The following is a 26,057-nucleotide window of genomic DNA, read 5'->3' on the forward strand; positions in this document are numbered from 1 at the left end:
TTTATTCCTCACTAGTTTTATCAAGGATGATACAATATTGGCTTTAATACTGTTGTCATCATTTAAGCTAAGAAACTAAAAGTACTTTCATGTCATAATATTATTGTACTGGCTTCACTAGATAAAGACATTTAAATTTATGCAGTTTTCATAATGCATTATTTTAAAAATTTTATATGTACTATATAAAGATGCAAAATAAATTTTAAAGTGTCCAATTTAAATGACAATATCAAAATGCTGTCATGAATACGTATAATGTGCACAGTACTTTGCACATATTTTCAGAATAATCATCACCATGACTGAGTTACAGATAATGAAACTAATATTCAAATGGGTTAAATCATTTTCCTAAGGTCACACAGCAGGTATAATAAAATGAAAACAAGTAAGACTTAATCCTCTTGTGGTAGAATTACACTGTAGAATTAGCATTGTAGAGTAATAAGAGACTTAGAAGATGTTCTAGCCAAGCTATTCTCAAGGAGAGATTTTTTTTTACCTTATTATGTACTGCTTTACCCTGACCTGCACAGTACGCATTTCATGAACATTAGTTGAATTTTTAAAGTTTCAACACAATGATAAATTATGATTACATAGCTAATTATTCCAAAAAAAATAACAAAAACCTTCAAGTAAAGATCTCACACAACAGAAACTAACACAGTATTGTGAAGCAATTATACTCCAATAAAGATCTATTAAAAAAATCTCAGTAATAATAATAATTTTTTAGTTTTTCTGTATCATGTTATCTATGTATTGTCTAATACTTTGAGCTCAATGTAAAATTTATCTAGGGTCTGCCCTTTTTTAAATAGGGAATTATCATTAGTGTTTTATCTTTGGTGTAAATAATGTTCAAGAGGCAGAAGTTACAAAAGACAGTGAATTCGACTCTAATAATGAAAAATGCTGAATAAACAAGTTTGTGTGGGGGAGTTGAGGGAGCACTTTTTGTTTGGTTGATGGTTGTGTTTGTTTGTTTTTAAGAAATATTGCATATGTGAAGACTCAGTAAAACCTAAATGAATTAAATTCTAAAAAATGACAATCTTCATTAGAAAGAAGAGACTAATCCCTGACATTATACGTAAAAATTCTGAGGTCTTTGAGCCACAAATCATGTGCATCCAACTCCCTAATTTTTCCCAAGGCCCTTCAACGAGTATATGGATCAGTATAGCATTTCAGATAACTCTGCAAAACTGATCTAAGAACGTAGCGGGGAAAGTCAGTATATATGTGATTTTGGTGAAGGGGGAGTACATGCAATCAAGCACATATGTTTTGCAAAAGGTTACTGCTAGTCTCGTGAAGGTTACTGTGCTTCACGAGGAGCAGACGTCACCATGAAGGATTTTAGTGCTTTTCTACATATGAGGATATGCAACAGTGGGCTCATAAAATCTGAAAATATCTAACTATCTGAAGACCTGTTCTGCCAGTTTTTCCAGGAGCACAGAGTACCTTATTCCTGATCTCCACCTGGAACTGCGTTCAGGGGGTGCTGAAGGTCAGCAGCTACAGCAGCTCATAATATCCTTGTAGAGGTAGATGGCAAGTGCCAATGGCAAGTGCCAATTTGTAGGTGACAACGTGTACATGTATATCCATACGTATATGCAAATTCCGATTGTACCCAAAAAACATGCTGTGTAATTTGTGTTTATTCTTTCGTCTTCCACGTCAATAATTACCATCATAATCTTAGAGCATAGTATGCTTTTTATTATGTTTTCCATTTTTGAATATTAAATGCCTTTCAACTTTTACTTATTATTAACTCCATATATATATTATACATCACTACATTTGTTCAGTTTCTTAATGGTAAGTCATGACACTCTCTCTGACTCAGCTTTTCACTCAGACATTTTTAAACGTATTCATAATTAGAGCCTACAGTTATAATGCTTTAGTTATCCATTCTTCCAGTGATAAAAATCCAAGATTACCTTCAGTCCTTGGCTCAAAAATTAATATTGTGATGAGCATCCTCACATGTATCCTTATATGAGAATTTCTCATGAAGATATAAGTAGGAATAAGATTCTTGGGTAATGAAACATATTTGCCTGGCCTGCAGCTGTCCATAATTCCATCTTCAGTGTATGTGTTCCTGTTTCTATATTCTCCATCACCATGAGACATTGTCTAGTTTTATACATTTTGCCATTTCATTAGAGATAAATTGAACCCATTACTGTTTTAATTTGTGTTTCCCTAACTATAATTTGAGCATCGCTTCAGATGCTTGTTTATGTACTGTGTATCATTTTCTTTCTGTAAGAGCTCCTGTTTTTCTTGCTTTTTTGCAGGATTTTCTTGTATATTATGGCTTTGTATTATGTGTTAATATATCTGTTAAGCTAGTTTCCATTTTTGCTGTCAGTTGACCTCAGAGCTATTATTCTTCTGTACATATATTACAGAAAATGTTGAGAAAAATATTGAGATTTTCTTTTAACCAGCTAGAATATTAATTTGAGGACTAATTTGAGAATATTGATATCTTTGTAGTATGGTAATATTATATCCAAAAGTATAAGATATATTTATTCAAATTTACTTTATGTGTTTCAATTGAGTGACTACTCCACTAAGATCTGTTTATACCACCTTCTTATCTTCACAAAATTTTTCAATTTCCCTGATAAATTATACTGTTGCTATGATTCTCACTTCACAAAAATGCAGTTAAAGCATGGATTATCTAAGGAATTCCACAAAATATAGTGCTAATAAATGGCAGATTCAGAATTTAAACCAAGACAATTTTCCTCCAGAATCTGTACCCTTAACTCTTGTGCTGTACTAATGTTCATTTTATCAGCAGAATATTTTAAAATATATTAAAATCTTAGAAAAACACATCACTTTCTGAAGTTCAGATTATTTTAAATTGCCTGCTAGATAGGAAAAGCTAGCATGTCAGCTTCTTTACATTTGGAAAACAAATGATTAGACTAGGTGTCACCAATTTAGTCATTGTGATAAAAAACCATTGTGTTATCTGGCATATTTAATGATTAAAGTTCTAGGAGCAAAGATTTGGCAAGGGGTTAATAAGTCAAGTAAATCAGAAACTAAAAGTCTATAGTTGGTTAGAACAGATGAGCATCATTGCTACTCACATTTTCTTAACTCAGAGTTGACACCAATGTTCTGTATGTTTTAGCTTCTTTATTAATGTCATTTTGTTTTCAGGTTGCTTTTTTATAAAGGACTAGTTTTTTCCACCATAAAACATTGGCCAGATAATTTCTGTTGGCTTAATCAGTAGTTACTAAAACTTTAAGCAATCATTTAAAGGGCATTCATCGTATATGGGATCAACAATTTTAGAAAAATACTTTAAATAGTTTTAAAATTATGAAATGTAGTATATTAGAATTTATTATGGTAAATGATTATCTACCAGATAATAGTTGATATTTTAATAATATTTCCAAATTATATGAGCTTTATGACAACTAAAACTGCAGGTCAGCTTTCTCATCTACTTTTCTTACCCTTGTTATTACTATATTAGATTTACCTAATTTACAATTTTATATTTTCAAGTATGAGTTAAAGTGTTTGAAAGATTTTTCATACGGTTTAAATGTTCAGAAGGAAAATGGTCCCTGAGAGTGTGGAGTGGTATCTCAAAGGAGACAATTTAAAAAATTTTTTATCCAAATAGACATGTTGCCATCAGAAGGAACACAATTGTGGTTTGAATTTTCTTCAAAAGTAATCTATTATAAGCCTAACAGATATTTATTTATAAGCCTACTTGGATAATGATCAGTAAGATGATCAGAAGAAGCCACTTGAACTCAAAGAAATTAACTGGTGTAAACAAATAATATATAATCTCCTCACTCCTTGCAAAAACTATGTGATCCCTTTTTCCCTTAACATAGTGCTTCAATATGGAAACATAAATCCTGGGTTTTCTGTTTTGTTTTGTTTTTTTGTTTGACACAGTGTGCTACGTGTACATAAGCCGTGGCCATGATTTTGGTTGTATTAAAAATGTTAAATATTGCCTTTCACACTGAATCCAGATGAGACATGCAGTTGATCACCAGTGGTTGCCTTGGAATAAACAAATAGTATGTGAACTGGCATTCCATTCTAACTTCTATTTGCATAGGAATGGCCCACCTTGCCCCTGACACAGCTGATGCTCTGTCAGCACTGGTCCTGAGGCAGTTCTTTTGAGCTGACCTACAGCTCAACATAATGCCTGACACAGTTAAAAATACCTCTTCCTCTGGGATGGGTTTCAAGATAAATAAAAACTTTGCAGAGTAGTTTCCCTTATATATGACATACACACATGCCAAGAGCTGACTCATATACTGCACATCAGTGGATTTATTAAACTGTAAAGTGATGTACCTACCACCATGCCCAAATGACAGCGGTTGCTCTTCATACTGTGTCATTTATATTATAAACTATCTAATAGTATCATTTGAGGAAGAAATGTTGGCAAACATACATTGTTCTTTCTTGCAGACAGCACAGGTTGGCATTAATGTTGTGTTTGATGTTATAAGTGTCTTGGCAATAACATTGCATGTACTTATCTTTTCTATAGACATCTGTGTGAAAGATAGTCTGTGTAACACTTACTAATTTATTTGTCCCTATAAGATCATGTATTATTCTGTAGTCATATTTTATCACTATCATTTTTGGTATGTTAATCCATTTTAAGTGGAACGAGGATATATTCCAAAACTAAAATAAAATTTAAGCTGAACAGACACAAACATTTGTATATAATTGCTGTGCAAAACAGAATCACTGAGAGGAGGAACAAAGATGGCGGAGTAGAAAGACGTGCTCTCACTCCCTCTTGCAAGAACACCTGAATCACAACTAGTTGTTGGACAGTCATCAACAGGAAGACACTGGAACTCACCAAAAAAAGATAACCCACATCAAGAGACAAAGGAGAAGCCACAATGAGATGGTAGGAGGGGCGCAATCACAGTAAACTCAAATCCCATAACTGCTGGGTGGGTGACTCACGGACTAGAGAACACTTATACCACACAAGTCCACCCACTGGAGTGAAGGTTCAGAGCCCCACATCAGGCTTCCCAACCTGGGGGTCTGGCAACAGGAGGAGGAATTCTTAGAGAATCAGACTTTGAAGTCTAGTGGGATTTGATTGCAGGACTTAGACAGGACTGGGGGAAAGAGACTCACTCCATTCTTGGAGGGCACACACAAAGTAGTGTGTGCATCAGGACCCAGGGGAAGGAGCAGTGACCCCAGGGAACACTGAACCAGACCTACCTGCTAGTGTTGGAGGGTCTCCTGCAGAGGCGGGGAGTGGCTGTTGCTCACTGTAGGGACAAGGAAACTGGCAGCAGGAGTTCTGGGAAGTACTCCTTGGTGTGAGCCCTCCAAGAGTCCGCCATTAGCCCCACAAAAGAGCCCAGGTAGGCTCCAGTGTTGGGTTGCCTCAGGCCAAACAACCAACAGGGAGGGAACCCAGCCCCACCCATCAGCAGTCAAGCAGATTACAGTTTTACTGAGCTCTGCCCACCAGAGCAACAGTCAACTCTACCCACCACCAGTCCCTCCCATCAGGAAACTTGCACAAGCCTCTTAGATAGCCTCATCCACCAGAGGGCAGACAGCAGAAGCAAGAAGAACTACAGTCCTGCAGCCTGTGGAACAAAACCCACATTCGCAGAAAGATAGACAAGATGAAAAGGTAAAGGGCTATGCACCAGATGAAGGAACAAGATAAAACCACAGAAAAACAACTAAATGAAGTGGAGATAGGCAACCTTCCAGAAAAAGAATTCAGAAGAATGATAGTGAAGATGATCCATGACCTTGGAAAAAGAATGGGGGCAAAGATCGAGAAGATGCAAGAAATGTTTAACAAAGACCTAAATAAATTAAAGAACAAACAAACAGAGATGAACAATACAATAACTGAAATGAAAATGACACTAGAAGAAATCAATAGCAGAGTAACTGAGACAGAAGAACGGATAAGTGACCTGGAAGACAGATTGGTGGAATTCACTGTGGCGGAACAGAATAAAGAAAAAAGAATGAAAAGAAATGAAGACAGCCTAAGAGACCTCTGGGGCAACACTAAACGCAACATTCACATCTATATAGGGGTCCCAGAAAGACAAGAGAGAGACAAAGGACCCAAGAAAATATTTGAAGAGATTATAGACGAAAACTTCCAAAACATGGAAAAGGAAATAGCCACCCGAGTCCAGGAAGCACAGAGAGTCCCATACAGAATAAACTCAAGGAGAAATACACTGAGACACATAGTAATCAAATTGGGAAAAATTAAAGACAAAGAAAAATTAATGAAAGCAGCAAGGGAAAAACGACAAGTAACAAACAAGGGAACTCCCATAAGGTTAACAGCTGATTTCTCAGCAGAAACTCTCCAAGCCAGAAAGGAGTGGCATGATATACTTAAAGTGATGAAAGGGAAGAACCTACAATCAAGATTACTCTATCTGGCAAGGATCTCATTGATATTCAATGGAGAAGTCAAAAACTTTACAGACAAGCAAAAGCTGAGAGAATTTAGCACCACCAAACCAGCACTAAAACAAAGGCTAAAGGAACTTCTCTCAGTGGGAAACGCAAGAGAAGGAAAGGGCCCAAAAAAAGAAACCCAAAACAATTAAGAAAATGGTCATAGGAACATACATATCAATAATTGCATTAAACGTGAATGGATTAAATGCTCCAACCAAAAGACCAGGCTTACTGAATGGATACAAAAACAAGACCCATCTATATGCTGTCTACAAGAGACCCTCTTCAGATCTAGGGACACATACAGACTGAAAGTGAGGGGCTGGAAAAAGATATTCCATGCAAATGGAAATCAAAAGAAAGCTGGAGTAACAATACTCATATCAGATAAAATAGACTTTATAATAAAGCATGTTACAAGAGACAAGGAAGGACACTACATAATTATCAAGGGGTCAATCCAAGAAGAAGATAGAACAATTATAAATAATATGTGCACCCAGCATAGGAGCACCTCAATACATAAAGCAACTGCTAACAGCTATAAAAGAAGAAATTGACAGTAATGCAATAATACTGGGGGACTTTAACACCTCACACCAATGGACAGATCATCCAAAATGAAAATAAATAAGGAAACAGAAGCTTTAAATGACCCAATACATCAGATAGATTTAATTTATATTTATAGGACATTCCATCCAAAAACAGCACATTACATTTTCTTCTCTAGTGCGAACAGAACATTCTCCAGGATAGATCACATCTTGGGTCACAAATCAAGCCACAGTAAATTTAAGAAAATTCAAATCATATCAAGCATCTTTTCTGAACACAATGCTATGAGATTAGAAATGAATTACAGGGAAAAAAAACGTAAAAAACAAGCATATGGAAGCTAAACAATATGTTACTAAATAACCAGGAGAGCACTGAAGAAATCAAAGAGGAAATCCAAAAAAAGCCTGGAGAAAAATGAAAATGAAAACACGATGATCCAAAACCTATAGGATGCAGCAAAAGCAGTTCTAAGAGGGAAGTTTATAACTATACAAGCCTATCTCAAGAAACAAGAAAAATCTCAAATAAACAATCTAACCTTACACCTAAAGGAACTAGAGAAAGAAGAACAAACAAAACCCAAAGTTAGCAGAAGGAAAGAAATCATAAGGATCAGAGCAGAAATAAATGAAATAGAAACAAAGAAAACAATAGCAAAGATCAATAAAACTAAAAGCTGGTTCTTTGAGAAGATAAACAAAATTGATAAACCATTAGCCAGACTCATCAAGAAAAAGAGGGAGAGGACTCAAATCAATAAAATTAGAAATGAAAAAGGAGAAATTACAACAGACACCACAGAAATACAAAACATCCTAAGAGACTACTCCAAGCAGCTCTATGCCAATAAAATGGACAACCTGGAAGAAATGGACAAATTTTTAGAAAGGTATAACCTTCCAAGACTGAACCAGGAAGAAATAGAAAGTATGAACAGACCAATCACAAGTAATGAAATTGAAACTGTGATTAAAAGTCTTCTAACAAACAAAAGTCCAGGAAGAGATGGCTTCACAGGTGAATTCTATTGACCATTTAGAGAAGAGCTAACACCAATCCTTCTCAAAATCTTCCAAAAAATGGCAGAGGAAGGAACACTCCCAAAATCATTCTATGAGGCCACCATCACACGGATACCAAAACCAGAGAAAGACGCTACAAAAAAAGAAAATTACAGACCAATATCACTGATGAATATAGATGCAAATATCCTCAACAAAATACTAGCAAACAGAATCCAACAACACATGAAAAGGATCATACACCATGATCAAGTGGGATTTATCCCAGGGATGCAAAGATTCTTCAGTGTACGTAAATCAATCAATGTGATAAACCATATTAACAAATTGAAGAAGAAAAACCGTATGATCATCTCAGTAGATATAGAAAAAGCTTTTGACAAAATTCAACACCCATTTATGTTAAAAACTCTCCAGAAAGTGGGCATAGAGGGAACCTACCTCAACATAATAAAGGCCATATACGACACACCCACAGCAAACATCATTCTCAATGGTGAAAAACTGGAAGCCTTTCCACTAAGATCAGGAACAAGACAAGGTTGCCTACTCTCACCATTCTTATTCAACATGGTTTTGGAAGTTTTAGCCACAGCAATCAGAGAAGAAAAGGAAATAAAAGGAATCCAAATCGGAAAAGAAGAAGTAAAACTGTCACTGTTTACAGATGATATGATACTATACATAGAGAATCCTAAATATGCCACCAGAAAACTACTAGAGCTAATCAGTGAATTTGGTAAAGTTGCAAGATACAAAATTAATGCACAGAAATCTCTTGCATTCCTATACGCTAACAATGAAAATCAGAAAGAGAAATTAAAGAAACAATCCCATTCACCATTGCAACAAAAAGAAGAAAATACCTAGGAATAAACCTACCTAGGGAAACAAAAGACCTGCATGCAGAAAATTATAAGACACTGATGAAAGATATGAAAGATGATACCAACAGATGGAGAGATATACCATGTTCTTGGATTGGAAGAATCAATATTGTGAAAATGACTATACTACCCAAAGCAATGTAGAGATTCAGTGCAATCCCTATCAAATTACCAATGGCATTTTTTACAGAACTAGAACAAAAAGTCTTAAAATTTTTCTGGAGACACAGAAGACCCCAAGTAACCAAAGCAGTCTTGAGGGAAAAAAACGGAGGTGGAGGAATCAGACTCCCTGACTTCAGACTATACTACAAAGCTACAGTAATCAAGACAATATGGTACTGGCATAAAAACAGAAACATAGATCAATGGAACAAGATAGAAAGCTCAGAGATAAACCCATGCATCTATGGTTAACTAACCTATGACAATGGAGGCAAGGATATACAATGGTGCAAAGACAGTCTCTTCAATAAGTGGTGCTGGGAAAACGGGACAGCTACATGTAAAGGAATGAAATTAGGGCTTCCCTGGTGGCGCAGTGGTTGAGAGTCCACATGCTGATGCAGGGGACGCGGGTTTGTGCCCCGGTCCGGGAAGATCCCACATGCCGCGGAGCGGCTGGGCCAGTGAGCCATGGCCACTGAGCCTGCGCGTCCAGAGCCTGTGCTCCACAACGGGAGAGGCCGCAACAGTGAGAGGCCCGCGTACCGAAAAAAAAGACTGAAATTAGAACACTTCCTAACATCATACACAAAAATAAACTCAAAATGTATTAGAGATCTAAATGTAAGACTGGACACTGTAAAACTTTTAGAGGAAAATATAGGAAGAACACTCTTTGACATAAATCACAGCAAGATCTTTTTTGTTCCACCTCCTAGAGTAATTGAAATACAAACAAATTAAAAAATTAGTCCTAATGAAACTTAAAAGCTTTTGCACAGCAAAGGAAACCATAAACAAGAAGAAAATACAACCCTCAGAATGGGAGAAAATATTTACAAACGAATCAACAGGCAAAGGATTAATCTCCAAAATATATAAACAGCTCACTCAGTTCAATATTAAAGAAACAATCAACCCAACCCAAAAATGGGCAGAAGACCTAAATAGACATTTCTCCAAAGAAGACATACAGATGGCCATGAAGCACATGAAAAGCTGCTCAACATCACTAATTATTAGAGAAATGCAAATCAAAACTACAATGAGGTATCACCTCACAGCAGTTAGAATGGACATCATCAGAAAATCTACAAACAACAAATGCTGGAGAGGGTGTGGAGAAAAGGAAACCCTCTTGCATTGTTGGTGCGAATGTAAATTGATACAGCCACTATGGAGAACAGTATGGAGGTTCCTTAAAAAACTAAAAATAGAACTACCATATGACCCAGCTATCCCACTACTAGGCATATACACAGAGAAAACCATAATTCAGAATGACACATGCAGCCCAATGTTCATTGCAGAACTATTTACAATAGCCAGGTCATGGAAGCAGCCTAAATGCCCATCGACAGACAAATGTATAAAGAAGTTGTGGTACATATATACAATGGAATTTTACTCAGCCATGAAAAGGAACGAAATTAGGTCATTTGTTGAGACGTGGATGGATCTAGAGACTGTCATACAGAGGGAAGTAAGTCAGAAAGAGAAAAACAAGTATTGTATATTAATGCATATATTTGGAACCTAGAAAAATGGTACAGATAAACTGGTTTTCATGGCAGAAATTGAGACACAGATGTAGAGAATAAACATATGGACACCAAGGGGGGAAAGCGGTGGGGGGCTGGGGGTGGTGGTGTGATGAATTGGGTGATTGACATTGACATGTATACACTGATGTGTATAAAATTGATGGCTAATAAGGACCTGCTGTATAAAAAGTAAATAAAATTTAAAAATTGATAAATAAATAAAACCAAACAAACAAACAGAATGACTTTACCCTGTTAATTAAGTGTGTTCAGGGCAAACTGACTAGTGTTTCCTCTGTGTTATCTTTGTAAACATAAAAATGAATCAATCAATTTATTTAATATAAAGTATAGTTTTAAATATTATATTTAAAATACAAATTATATAATTTATATAATGACTTCTAATAATAAGTATAATATTTATATAAATTACATATATATACATTTGTGATGTGGTTCTATCCCAATACACCCATTGTAAGTTGGAAATATCAAAAGTCAAAAATGCATTTAATACGCCTAGCCTACCTTATATATGTTCAGACCATGTTTTGTTTTTGACCATAGAGTTGGGCAAAATCATCTAACACAAAGACTATCTTATAATAAATAACTGAATATCTCCTGTAATTTATTGAATACTGTACTGAAAGTGAAAAACAGAATGGTTGTCTGGGTACAGAATGTTCACGAGTGTATTGGTTGTCTATCCTTGTGATCACGTGGCTGACTGGGAGCTGCTGCCCAGTTTTACAAGAGTATCATCCTGCATATTGCTAGCCCAGGAAAAGTTCAAAATTCAAAATTTGAAGTACATTTTTTACTGAATGCAAATTGCTTTCACACCATCATAAACTTGAAAAATTTTAAGTCAAAACATCGTAAGTTGGGGATCGTCTGTATATATCTATATCTAGATATATGTTTAAGGGGGTTGACTTAATGAAGTAATAAAGTAATAACAGAATCTAATTTAAGAAGGTATAAGGAAAATTGCAGAGCCAAATATGTGAGCGTAGAAAAGAATTAATGTTGCTTAAAGCTTAAGATGTTATTGCATCTGTCCTTTTTACATCTTTTTTTCTTACTGAATATTTGAGATTATAGATTAAAATCATAAATATGACAAATACATAAAGAAATTAACTTGTGTTTAAAAAATTAATGGCTGAAGCTAAATACAATCACCTCAAAAGTCTCAGCTGAAAGTGTAATATGATAAAATCCAACAGTTAGTAAAAAGGAGAAATAAAAACAGAGAATCATTAACATGGAGCAAACCATTAGTAGAAATATGATCTAATTTCACCTTCTAGACTATGTTTCATTTTGGGGGGCTTTAGGAATGGATCTACTTATGTGATATTCTCAGACAAAAAGAGCAGAGAACATTCCTTAAATAATTGGCCACAAACAACAGAATGCCTCTATGTAATTTTAAGCAAGAAGATTTAGTGAGAAGATACTGGAGTCTCTTGGAGTCATTAAGATGATGGAAGATTGGACTTGGGGAAGTGGCAGTTCCCACAGGAACTCTGGAGGATTAGGCAGCAGAAACTACAGCAAAGGTCACACGGATAAACAAACTAGTCCACATATTACAGCTGTCACTACAACGAAGGAATACCCTGGTCCCCGGTCTTTGTTTCAGTCATTTACGTTCCAGAATACTGAAGGCATTATTGCTAAGCCTACATCATTCCCCATCCATTGACTGTGCGCTTTAACTGCCTTAGCAAGAAATGCACTCTAAATCCCATGAAGAAGACACATCTGGGGAGAATTTTCCTAAAGTGAGATTGGAGAGAAAGTGGGAAGAGGAAGTAGATTATTAGAGGAAAAATGGTGCTCATTTTCAGATCATGTTCATATATACAGGTACAGTCATAGAACTGATATCTACAAGGCTTCATAGGGATATAGCTCTATCCTCCTACCCCACGGCAACCGCAAGCAAAGACACCCCTTGGCAAACATCCCAGTCTTTGGGTAAACTTTTGATGTGTGGGGTTTATAAGTGAATAATTTGATAATAATAAAATTATTAAATCATATTGGGTAATATTTTATGTTGTTAATGTTGATAATATTACTGTTTCAGAGGCCTGGTATAAAATCAACTGATACCATCATGCCATATTTCAACTAATGTTTTGCTGCAATAAGTTAAATTTTCTCTATGTTTTTATTTATTTATTTTACTACCTGTTGGATTTCATTACACGTTTTAGAAGTGTAGAAGAGAATAAAAGTTCTGGTAAATTCTCTCTCTCATTAACTGAAATTTAAAGTAGTATTGCTTTAAAGGCAAGATGGTAGTATAATGACTACATTTTATACCTTTATTTTTAACTATTTTAGCTTAACTATCCTTCATATTATTATCTAGAAATCTGCTTTTTTAATGGTCCTATAATTAAAACTATATTACAAATTTAGAAACGTTTTAGTTTTGCTTGCATCATGGACTGTTCTGATACTAATGTGTAGCCATCATTGTTCAAGATATATTTTAAAAAATATTCCCAAGCAAAGGACAAAGATCAAAATAATAAGGAAATTTATTTGTCTCCCATGATAAAGTTGGATTTTGGTTTTCCATTCATCCTTCCCCATATGAGTGAATGGAACGGTTTTATTGCAAGGAGGACTGTTCAAGTAGCGATTCAAGCTGACAATTTGTACAGGCTTTGTCCTCAATGAGGGTTGAACCTGGAATTTTATCTGACTTCATGACATGAATTTTTTGTCCCTCAGTGGTCAATAAAATCTTTATGAACTTCACAGTAAACCCACTCTCACAGAGTAAAGCACCTTTGGCTCTCCTATGCCACAGATACAGGATGGAGCAAAGTTTGGCCACCACCACAATTAGTATTATGAAACTTGGACTGATACAAAATACACATTTCAGGCTATCTTTGTATAAGGGAAGTAAATTTTAACAAACAAAAATAATAACAAAAAGCTGAAGAGGGGCCCCATTTCCTTATATTCAAAATTCTTAGGCTTTGTATATTTTGCATTACTTTATACTTGGCTTATATAGTAGTCTGGGTCTAATCAGAAGATAGAAACCACATAGTAAGTTACATGTTGGGGACGGGGATGTAAATAATCAATAGCTATGATAAAAGAGTAATATGGCATATATGGAAGCGTAATATCGGATAATACCCAAGGAAGGACACACTGGGAAGGGATGAGACTCATTTGGAGAAGATACAGTCTGGCTCACTGTGAAGTTCTCTGGTTGACCAGGCTGGAGCTGGTCCTTTGTTGCTTTGCAAACAACAGGTCACCCTCCAGAGTACAGGTGGGGAGCAGGAAATTAATGATAGGTGGCACAGATGAGCAGTGGGAGTCTGAATACTGGTGGGTGCAGGTGGCCTTCAGAGCATGCAGTCTGTGCAGGTCCTTCCAGATGCAGCAGCAGCTTGGTGGGTGACCTTTTAGGTCATAGGCTGCCTGAAGGCTGCGCAGAGGCTTACAGGGGAGTCCAGGTACTGGTCAGGGCATGAGACCTTCACAATGAGTAGGCCACATAGGGTGTCTGAGCCCTAGCCCAGTACACAGACTTTGGAGTGTTCAGATGGCTACAGAAAGGTTACTACCAGCTCTACTCTGCCTGAACCATAATTAGCAGGAGATCTTCTTTCTTGAACAGTAGCCCTCCAGAGGTCTCTACAGTACTAAGAAAACTTAATAGTGCGCTCACTTCGAAGGAGAAATAATTAAAGAAATCCCGTTGTTTATACTAGAGCATTTATTATAGGTTGCATTCAGAGCTGAGAGGCAATAAGTTAATAACTGACAACATGATTCAATTCCAGTAATTTATCCTTTGGTTACTCGGTTTCCACAATTGTCACTTTGTCCCACATTTTAACTCTCATACAACAACAAAACAACTCTGTATTTCTACCTAAAAAGACACATCTGTTCTTCTAACAAGTGAAGTTCTCATTTTTCTCCAAAATGAGAAGATGCACAGACCCAACCATTTTTGTATCTGTTGAGGGCTGTATATAGTAATTCACAGATAGAGTAATGATCAAGCCAAAGCTTCAAATCTGAGTGACTATAAAGGATGTAAGCAAAAGCTGTAAGTGGTACCACCTTTCCCAGAAGATGAAAATAATTGTACCTAGGAGATAAGTAGATATCAAAGAGGTGATGTGAAGTGATCATGGGCCCGCACAATATGAAGTATAAACAAGCATTTAAAAACAATATGGAATTCTACTTTCTGAGCACAAAAACCTGGTGATACTAACTCAGTTTTGAAGGACACAAGAAAGATGAGAGAAAACTCTTAGGATCCTAACCCAAGGTGGAGAGTATGATCCCTGAATAAAAGCAGACCTCAGATAATAGAGCCCCCCTTGTAATGATAAATGAGGGGGTTAAAAAGCAAAAAACTGACCACAGAAAGGAATGGCAAAGAAAAGATAATATCAAAAAAAGTGTAACTGCTTTTACATATATTTATGGTACAAATTAATACATGAAAAATGTAGAGAGCCAATACCACACCTGCTTCTTCACTGGGAGGTAGTTTGGGGGTTGTATTTAATTGTTTTTCCACTGAGTTATCTTTTTAGATTTACTAATGACTGTCAGTGTGGTTCTATCCAATGCTAATTTGAGGATGCAGAGATGCTTGGGAATTTTCAGTTACATTTTAGAAATATTCTTTTGGCTTTATGTTTGCAGCACAATAATATGGGGTGGATGTATTATTCCTCTGTGTGTGTTGTACTCGCTAAAGGGTAAAGGTAAAATATTACAAAGGATCATCTCCCTCAGCCTCCCCTGGTAAAATAATACCTGTACCAACCTTGAGTGTTCCTTCCTTTTTCCATTTATTTCTGAGGCTTTTACAACCACAAGAGCTGCTTCAGAATTAGCTGTTCTAGTTAATAATGGGAAAATAGGAGTGTGGGAAGTGAATATTAAGATAATTTTTGTAATTATTTTAATACTTCTTTTCAGTTTATTAATATAATAATGTCATGAATAAGAAAAAACAAAACTATCAGAACATCCTCAGGAAGAAACAGTTTATATTATTCTAGGCTTATTGCTTAGAAATTGTTTTAGAAAAGCCAGAATCCTCTGTGTCCCCCTCTGGGAGCTTCTGTATCTCAGTTATGGTAGGATTTAGAACTGAGCTTTTTCACTGAGACATTAGAGAAAAGACTAGTGTTCTCATTCCATTTCTAATAAAGCAAAAAACCAGTGTATAAAAGTTTAAAACGATAAAATATGTATTAAGTGCATACCTTCTAGAGTGAAGAAGCACTTAGTAATAAAATATTTCTATGAAATTATTATGACTTTAATGAAATAATTTGTAACTTAAATGCTGAAAGCAACATTAAAATAAATGTATCTATACAATTAAGTACCTGGGCCAGAGTTTTTTTTTTTTTTTTTTTTTTTTGCGGTACGCGGGCCTCTCACTGCTGCGGCCTCTCCCGTTGCGGAGCACAGGCTCCAGACGCGCAGGCCCAACGGCCATGGCTCACCGGCCCAGCCGCTCGGCGGCACGCGGGATCCTCCCAGACCGGGGCACGAACCCGTGTCCCCTGCATCGGCAGGCAGACTCTCAACCACTGCGCCACCAGGGAAGCCCAGAGTTTTAAACATAGTTAGAAAATCAAGTCAAAGTTATTATTTCAATGTCACAGTTACACTCCCCCAAAAGAGAAATACAGATATTTAATATTATGTATGACATATTTTATGCTAACCTATTCCAGTACCTGAAATATATTAGGTCTTCAATAAACATGATTTTTCTTCCTATCAACATTGAAATTTATTTATAAATCACCAAAATATTTCCAAGCTAAATCATTACTTACATAATAAATAAGGGAAAGAAAAAATACTAGTTCTCACTATATAGTACTTTCTTACAATCCGGAGCTATAAACTGCTTCATGGAAAAAAAAAAAAAAAAAAAAAGGCTACTATGGCTCAATTTCCTCCTGCTTCAGAAAAGGAAATAGAGAGTATTTGGTATCTGTAAAGTGCTTTTTGAGATACAAGATAGCTGATGCAGGTGAAGAGAAGCTGAGTATGCACCTCTACATCTTATGCAGGTTTGTAACGTAGCTGCACTTAATACGATTCATTACCCTATATTTAAGCCTGAAAAACCTCATTGCTTATAAGGATAACAAACCACAGAATAGGTCAGCCATAGCTACTTTTTATTTAGTGAAACATTTTTACACCAGCATATAGTGTTATCTCTTTCAGAAATAAGGAATAATCATGAGTATATTCTTTTAAACTTTCAAGAAACAGGTAATCATCTTGCTATATAAATATTTCCAAAATAATTAGACTTGTTCTTTATTTGATGTATGTTTATATACTGATTTTATTTATAAAAGCTCAAGAACAGAAGTTATTCTGTAGTTTTATTTATTTGTTCAAAACCTATTTATTTATTTATTTGAAGTATGATTGACCTACAGCATAGTGATTCCATATTTCTGTACACTGCAAAATATTCACCACAGTAAGTCTAGTTACTGTCTGATCCTATACAAAGGTATTGCAGTATTTTTGGCTGTATTTCCCATTCTGTACCTTTTATCAAAGTGACTCATTTATTTTTCACCTGGAAGTTCATACCTCTTAATCTCCCTCACCTATTTCTCTCACCCTCCCACTTCCCTGCCTTCTGGCAACCACCTGTTTGTTCTCTGTATCTATAAGTCTGTTTTTGTTTTATTTGTTCATTGTTTTTTCTTTTTATCTTTTATATTTTTAATTCTTTTTTACAATAGGTCCTTGTTGGTTATCTATTTTAAATGTAACAGTGTGTACATGTCAATGCCAAACTCCCAATCCATTCCTTCCCACCACCCTTCCCCCCACTAACCATAAGTTTGTTCTCTAAGTCTGTGAGTCTTTTTCTGTTATGTAAATAAGTTCATTTGTATCATTTGTTTAGATTCCACATGTAAGTGATATCATAAGTGATATTTGTCTTTCTCTGTCTGACTTACTTCACTTAATCTCCAGGTCCATCCATGTTGCTGCAAATAGCATTATTTCATTTTTTTAATGGCTAATATTCCATTGTATATATGTACCACATCTTCTTTATCCATTCATCTGTTGATGGACATTTAGGTTGCTTCCAGGTCTTGGCTGTTGTAAACAGTGCTGCAGTTAACATTGGGGTGCATGTATCCTTTCGAACCATGTCTTTCTCCAAATATATGCCCAGGAGTGGGATTGCTGGGTCATATGGTAGTTCTGTTTTTAGTTTTTTAAGGAACCTCCATACTGTTCTCCAGAGTGGCTGTATCAATTTACATTCCCACCAACAGTGTAGATTTTCTCCACACCCTCTCCAGAATTTATTGTTTGTAGATTTTTTGATGATGGCCCTTTTGACTGATGTGAGGTGATATCTCATTGTAGTTTTGATTTGCATTTCTCTAGTAATTAGCTATGGTGAGCATCTTTTCATGTGCCTCTTGACCATCCTTATGTCTTCTTTGGAGAAAAGTCTATTTAGATCTTTTGCCCATTGTTTGACTGTGTTACTTGCTTTTTGGATATTGAGCTGCATGAGCTGTTTGTAAATTTTGGAGACTAATCCCTTATTGGTCACATCATTTGTGAATATTTTCTCCCATTCTGTGTGTTGTCTTTTTGTTTTGTTTGTGGTTTCCTTTTCTGCGCAAAAGCTTTTGAGTTTAATTAGTTCCCATTTGTTCTTTTGTTTTGTTTTTATTTCCATTGCTCTGGGAGACGGATCGAAAAAGATATTGCTGGGTTTCATGTCAAAGAGTGTTCTGCCTGTGTTTTCCTCTAATGATATGGTATCTATCCTTTTTCTGTCTGACTTACTCACTTAGTATAATACCCCCAGGTCCATTCATGTTGTCACAAATGGCAAGGTTTCATTCCTTTTTATGGCTAAGTAATATTCTGTTGTGTACATATATCACATCTTCTTTATCCATTCATCTATCAGTGAACACTTAAGTTGCTTCTATATCTTGGCTATTGTAAATAATGCTACAGTGAACGTAGGAGTGCGTATATCTTTTCAAATTAATGTCTTCGTTTTCTTTGGAAAAATACCCAGAAGTAGAATTGCCTAGTTGTATATCTGTTTTGTTTTCACTTTTTTGAGGAACCTCTGCACTGTTCTCATAGTGGTTGTGCCAATTTACACATTCTATGATTTTAGAATTCAAAATTGTGCAATGATTGACCACAGAGAGACATGAAGCTTTCTCAATAAGATAAAGATACCCTATTTATTTTTATTTTTATTGTGGTTATTCCATGTACATGATTGATAAAACTCATCAAATTAAATAAGTTTAATGTTTGTATAAAAAGTATATCTTTACAGAAATTCTTTCAATATTTTTTTAGATTTCTTTCTGTGAGGCTTCAGTTAAAAAACAGGAAGTACTCTACTTCAATCAGAAAAGGATGGAATTAAGGTTATTCAACATTCACAAAACTACTGAAAGACCTGAAGGAACAAAAGGTCAAGAAAGCCACCTCTAGCTCCCGAGTTCACCTCTTGCTTTCAGGGGGTCAAGAAGTTGCAAAAATAAGAGGAAAAGATCTGTGATATTCAGGTGACTTTGAAAAACAAATTGGATACTTTGCAGATACGTTCCTGTAGGTAGGGTCACATTTGCTTCTCTTCAGTCCTATCAGTTATGTGTGATTGTCTGTCATTTATGGAGTATGAAATCGAACCCATTGGCAGAGGTTCTGTGAAACGTAAATCCCAGGAGAACTCAGAAGGCAGAAAATGGTGGAGTTACCGATCTATCTACCAATAGATAGATAGCTATCTATCCATCAGTCTGTCATCTATCTATCTATTATCTATCTATCTGTTATCTATGGGGAGAGTGAAAGACAGAGGCAAGAGGAGAGAGAAAATGGTTCATTTTTTTGCAAGTACATCTATGCTTCATTTCTTTTATTGCCTAATAGTATTCTATTATATGAATACACCGCAAATTTTCTTGGGGACATTTGGCGTTTTTACAGTTTTTATTATTGTGATAAGATTGCTGTTGTTTCACAAGTCTTTCTGGGGAATCATGTTTTCATTTTTCTTGGATGAAAACCTTTAAATGGTCTTGTTAGATGTAATAGTCTAAAAATATCGATTGGGTCAAATCAGTGTCAGACATCACTTCTATTGATTTTTCTATACAAGTATTTGGAATTACTGAAAGGGCAACTTTTAAATCTTTAAATTTAATTATAGACTTGTCTATCCCTTCATTGCTCTTTTTTTTTTTTTTTTTGCTTCATGTATTTTTAAACTCATCAGGAGCATGCAAATGTATTAATGTTGTCTTTCTTATGATTGTTCTTTTTATCTTTATGAAATCTCTGTCTTTATCTCTGCTAATAATCTTTATTGACATATTTTTCACTGATGTAAATGCAAACACAAAAGTTTCTTATATCTAATGCTTGCATTGGTTATTTCCTTTTACCCTTTTACTTTCAACTTATATATTTTTATGTCCAAAGTATGTTTCTCATAACTAAGCTACAGTTAATATTTGCTTTTTTAATCCATTCTGAGAAACTCTCCCTTGTAATTAGTATACTTAGTATATTTACATTTAATATAATTATTGATGTTTGAAATTCATTAGATTATGTCTTTTCTGTTTCTGTATTCTCTTTTTTCCTTTGTTCCTTCTTTCTGGCTTATTTTTGGGTAAAGTGAATATATTTCGTAGTTCATCTTGTGTCCTCTACAGATTTTTTAGCTATCTGTGATTTTTTTATTGTTGCTGTAGAGGTCAAAGTATGCACTGGTAATTTATCACAGCTTCCTTTAAGTAATACTAATTCATGAAAATCATTTAAATCTTTCAACAGTATAATTATCTTTTCCTCACACTCTTTGCAGTTATTCTGTCATGTATTTTATTTCTAAATATGCTGTAAAACCCAAATTATATTGTAGTTCTTGCTTTAAAATATCAGTAAAGTTTTAAACTGTTATGCATTTTAATATGCATACTCTTTTATATTTACCCAAGTATTTATTCTGTGCTGCTCCTTATTTCTTGTTACAGATCTAAACTTCAATCTTATACTGAATCCTTTCAGCCAGAATTTCTTTTAGCATTTCTTGTACTGAAAATCTGTTGAAAAATAATTCTCTCAGCTTTTATCCATTTGATATTGTCTTTATTTGGCTTTTCTTTTTGAAGACTATTTTCACTGCATATAAAATACTAGATTGGTTGCTTTATTTTTTCTTCTAGCACTTTAAAATCATGTTTACATTGTTGTTTCAACTCTATTTTGAAAAGACAGCTTTCATTTTTTTCTTTATTCTGCTGTATATTGTGTCATTTTTCTTCCCTCTGAGAGAAAAACTTGAGATGTTCACTTTACTTTTAATGATTTAGCAGTTTGACTCAGATTTGCCTCATTGTGCTTATTATATATTATGATTATTTTCATTAGCATTATTTAATTAATTATGCTAATATTCATAACCATAAACTTATTAAAACATACATTATAAGTTTTAATTATGGGTGTCCAGAATGAAGAATATATACTATAAGCAAAACTATAAGCAAAATTTTATAACACCAAGAGACAATTTAAAACTGTATTTTTTTCTTTGAAAGGTACGTTTACTCACTGAAAATTTAACAGCACTGCTGCGTTTTTTTCAAACTTCTATTTTACATATACTTTCTGCCAGGACCTTTCTGTTTCAGAATCTTAAGAGGAACTTCAGAGTTTTGAAAGCTTTAAAATAAATCCAGTCTTGAAGAAGAGAAATAACTTCCATATTAAATATAAACAACACTATATAATTTAAACCATATTTATGCCTTGTTTCAAAGATTAGCCTGATGCTCTAAGATTTTTATGAACATTAAACAATATTTCTTAATGTTCTTTCCACTCACCACTTAGTTCAGAATCACCTGGGGTTCTTGTTAAAATGGCAGATATTTGAAACTCATCTCAGGTTATGTGAATAAAAGAGGGAAGGTGTCTGGTGGCCACAAAACATGCCTTTTTATAAGCTTTCCTCTTCACTTCTAAGCAGAATAATGTTCAGGCATCATTTTTTTAGACATATATACAAAGTGACATTTCTAGTATAGTGTAACCCAACTTGGATAAAATATTAAACTTACATTGTGACTTGATGCTTTATACTCTTCAGTAAAGATTAACTTCAACGATATGGATATTTTAAGAAAGGCTACTCTTTACCTTGCTATAGGTCACTCTATATATTACCATTTTCCTGAATGTTTCAGCATAATGCTACATATTTTCTAATAATGTAGAATTTTGGTAAAATTTGTATCATATTGGAATTCAGTTCTGAAAAAAAAAGTATTTCACAATGAATTGTGTGGCAACAAATCACAGTAGTTAGTAGTTACAGCATGAAAATGGAGGTCGAATAACCTTGATGTGAACATCAGTGTTACCAATTATTAGACATATTATATTCTATAAGCTTCTTTACCATTTTCAGTTTGTTTTGTTAGGATTTTGGTATAGATTAAATAGTTTATATAAAATGGTACCTTTGGTCAGTGTGTTTTTCATCAAAACATGGGATTTAACATCTATTTTATGTACAGAAGCTTTGTTCAAAGAAAATTATATATGTAGGAGCTCTGAATCTCACAGAAAGAAAAGCCCAACAGATCTGCCATTTAGAGTTGCCCCAGAGGCACTTTTTATAACACTGAGAGTTCAGCTTAACCACTGTGCTTAATCACTGAACAGGTAAAATGAATCTAACTCTGGCAAAGTCATAGAATTCCACATTTTCTTAGTATTGTAGCTAAACTCAAATCTTGCAGCCTCGCCTAATTCCACACTTCCTTTCTCCTGCTTATTCCCCATATAAAGTATTTTATATCCTGGCCTAAGGTATAGATCTGAACTGCCATAGTGTCAGAAGGATTAGACTGATGTACCAAGAAAGATCAGGGGTAAGATTTCTTAGCAGACCTAATCAGTGCTACAGACCCAGGTAAGCCAAATATATCAAAAGTATAAAAAACAATTATGCCAAACAAAGAGCCAACGCATGTAGTTACTGAGGGAGCTCTTGCCCTTAGCTTTGATATCGCTCACTGCCTTCTTGTGTCTAATATACCCGGCAAATATTCTTCCTGTGTGTGTGTAGACCAGTGTTGCTGCTTTGGAATCAGTTATATGTTTGTTGTAAAGACAGATTTCATGGCATCATCCTAGATTTATGAAATCTTTTCCAGGGGCTTATAATTTAGGAAGCTGCTTATTTATCTAGTGAATACTGTGCAACTCAAAATTTGGAGAGCTAATCATTCACCACCTGAAAGTGCCTGGCTCAATTATAATTTTTAGCATCTTCTGATAAAGTGATCTTTTACCCTGGGATTCCTGATATGATAGTGGGGTTGGTACTTGTATTTGCTTAGAAAGGTGCATCTCTCACTTGTACTCCAGATAAATAGAGAAATAATTTCAAGAGAAGAAATGGTTAAAACTGCCCACACAGTTTGAAAAAAACTTCCCTTCTTGATAAAATGCAGGCACCTATTTCAGCATAGCTTCCTTTTCCAACTTTCAAGTTAATAGTCACACTTGGAAATAGATCGTTTTCTACAAACAGATAAAAACTTAAATAGCCTTAGTAGAGCAGTTTGTTTGTTTGTTTTTCTGTACGCGGGCCTCTCACTGTTGTGGCCTCTCCCGTTACGGAGCACAGGCTCCGGACGCTCAGGCTCAGAGGCCACGGCTCACGGGCCCAGCCGCTCCGCGGCATGTGGGATCTTCCCGGACCGGAGCACGAACCCGTGTCCCCCGCATCGGCAGGCGGACTCTCAACCACTGCGCCACCAGGGAAGCCCAAGCAGTTTTTAAAAGAAAGTCCCACTAGAAAACTGTAGTAGATTTATGAAAAACCTACACCTTAAAGGATTAATGTGTTTATTTGTGTATGTTAGTCTCAATAGCAAAAGGATTCGAATTCAGAATCTTTTTGGCAAATTGGCTAATGACTACACCTCATGAGAGACTTTGCTTTTGTTCCAAAGTACAAAGCCATGAACATTATCTGTTTCTCCTGAGAATGCTATTTGCTCTTCTGGTCATTTCTCGCTTTCACTATCACCACTTACCCAACCGGAGAAAAAAATAATCGTGTGCTATATGCAAATTATTCCTTTGCCTTTCTTCATAATTTTACTCTCTATGTATGAATCTGTAAACAACATATTTTTAAGAAAACATTCTATAAATGGAATAATATATTTTTCTGTATTTTTTCTTTTCACTCGGTATTATTTTTGAGAAGAAGCCATGCTTATTCATTGTATGAAAAAATACATTGACATGTTCTAATCTTGATGGATATTTGAGTTGTTTGCTTTTCTGAAGGATGTTTTTATGAGCCATTTTATGTACATTGGCAGTTGTTCTTTTGGAGTGCATACAAAGCAATCAAATTGATGGGTCATAGAATGTGCTTATCTATAGCTTTGGTGTGAATGGCCAAACTGTTTCCCAGTGTTTATACTAAGTTATCCCTCTGCCAGCAATGGATGAGTTGCTCATCTTGCTCCAAAGCTTCATCAACACTTGGCATTTTCTGACCTTTATTTTTTTGCCAGTCTGCTGGGTTTGAATGATATCTGATTAATATATGCAATTAGTGATCTATTTATATAGTTATGAACTCTGTATTCCTCTTTTTGAAAATGGCTGCTCAAGTCTTTCACCATTTTTCCAATATTTTTGCTTCTTGTTTTAGATTACATATATATAACAAACATATACACACATGTATACTATATATATATATTCTGCATTCACTATATGTATTAGATATATATATGTATGTGTGTTTGTGTGTATATATGTGTGTGTGTGTGTGTGTGTGTGTGTATTCTGGATTCTAATTCTTGTCTGATATTATCTTTCAATCTCTTTATGGTATCTTTTATAAACACATATTATTAATTTTAATGTAATAAAATTATCATTATTTTCCTTTATGATTAGCGTGTTCTTTGTTTCTTGTTTAGGAAATTCATTCCTATACCAAAATAAAAGTTTCCTATATTATTTTCTATATTTTTGTAGCTTTTTCTTTGATATTTAAGTATTTGGTTTATATAGAACTGAATTTTAAGGAGTGTAAAATAGCTATCCAGTTTCTTTCATGTTCCTTTGAATAACCAGTGTTATAGAATAATTTGTTTAATCAGTATATCCCGCACTGATTTGCAGTGCTACAATTGTCAGACATAAATTTCCATCTATTCATGGTTCTGTTTCTAAACTCTATTTTGTCCATTGACCTGTGTGTCTATATCTGTGCCATAACCATGCTGTCTTAATTACTGCACATTTAAATCCTGATTTGTAGTAGACAAGTCATGGCAATATGTGTTCCACCTTTCTCCATAATTGTTCATTTTTTTTCAGATGTATCTTTGTTTCTCTTCATTTGGGTGCTCCGTGGATTCTCTTTCACATGACAGATCATAGAAGGATTTATACAATACTCCCCAAATGTTTTCATCTTGTGGCACACAGTGACACCAATAAAATTAGTAAAACATGCTTGGGTTAAAGAATGAGACTGTGCCTGTGAGAAGTAAACAGTCTGAGTAGGAGTGGAGTGTGTTCCTGTTTGCCCCCAAAACTTTCACAAATCCCAAAGCTAAGTGATTAATATTTCGTACTTATGACCTGTTCATGACATGGAAAATGTTAGATGATACACCACTTTATTTGGGAAGCTATTTAAAACTTTTTATTCTCAGGTGTTTTAGGCTAGATGGTAGTTCTAGTCTGGTCAGAAATGTATCTCTTTACTAAACAGAATTCCACTTCTGTTATCTGTTTTGTTTTGTTTTTCAGTTGAATGAAAGATTCTTTAAATTCTACAGTGCTTTACAATTTTCAAAAGTTTTACATATATGATTTCATATAATCCCATAAGAATTCTTTTTTTCTCTTTTCCCCTACCCCTACACTGCCCCTCCCCCTTCCCTCTCCCCACAGGTAACCGCTAGTTTGTTCTCTATACCTGTGAGTCTGCTTCTTTTTTTGTTACATTCACTAGTTTGTTGTATCTTTTAGATTCCACATATAAGTGATATCATACAGTATTTGTCTTTCTCTGTCTGAATTATTTCACTTAGCATAATGACCTCCAAGTCCATTCATATTGCTGCAGATGGCAAAATTTCATTCTTTTTTATGGCTGAGTAGTATACCATTGTATATATACACCACATCTTCTTTATCCATTCATCTGTTGATGGACA

Source organism: Phocoena sinus, chromosome 18, assembly GCF_008692025.1.
Source record: "Phocoena sinus isolate mPhoSin1 chromosome 18, mPhoSin1.pri, whole genome shotgun sequence".
In the NCBI taxonomy this organism is placed as follows: Eukaryota; Metazoa; Chordata; class Mammalia; order Artiodactyla; family Phocoenidae; genus Phocoena; species Phocoena sinus.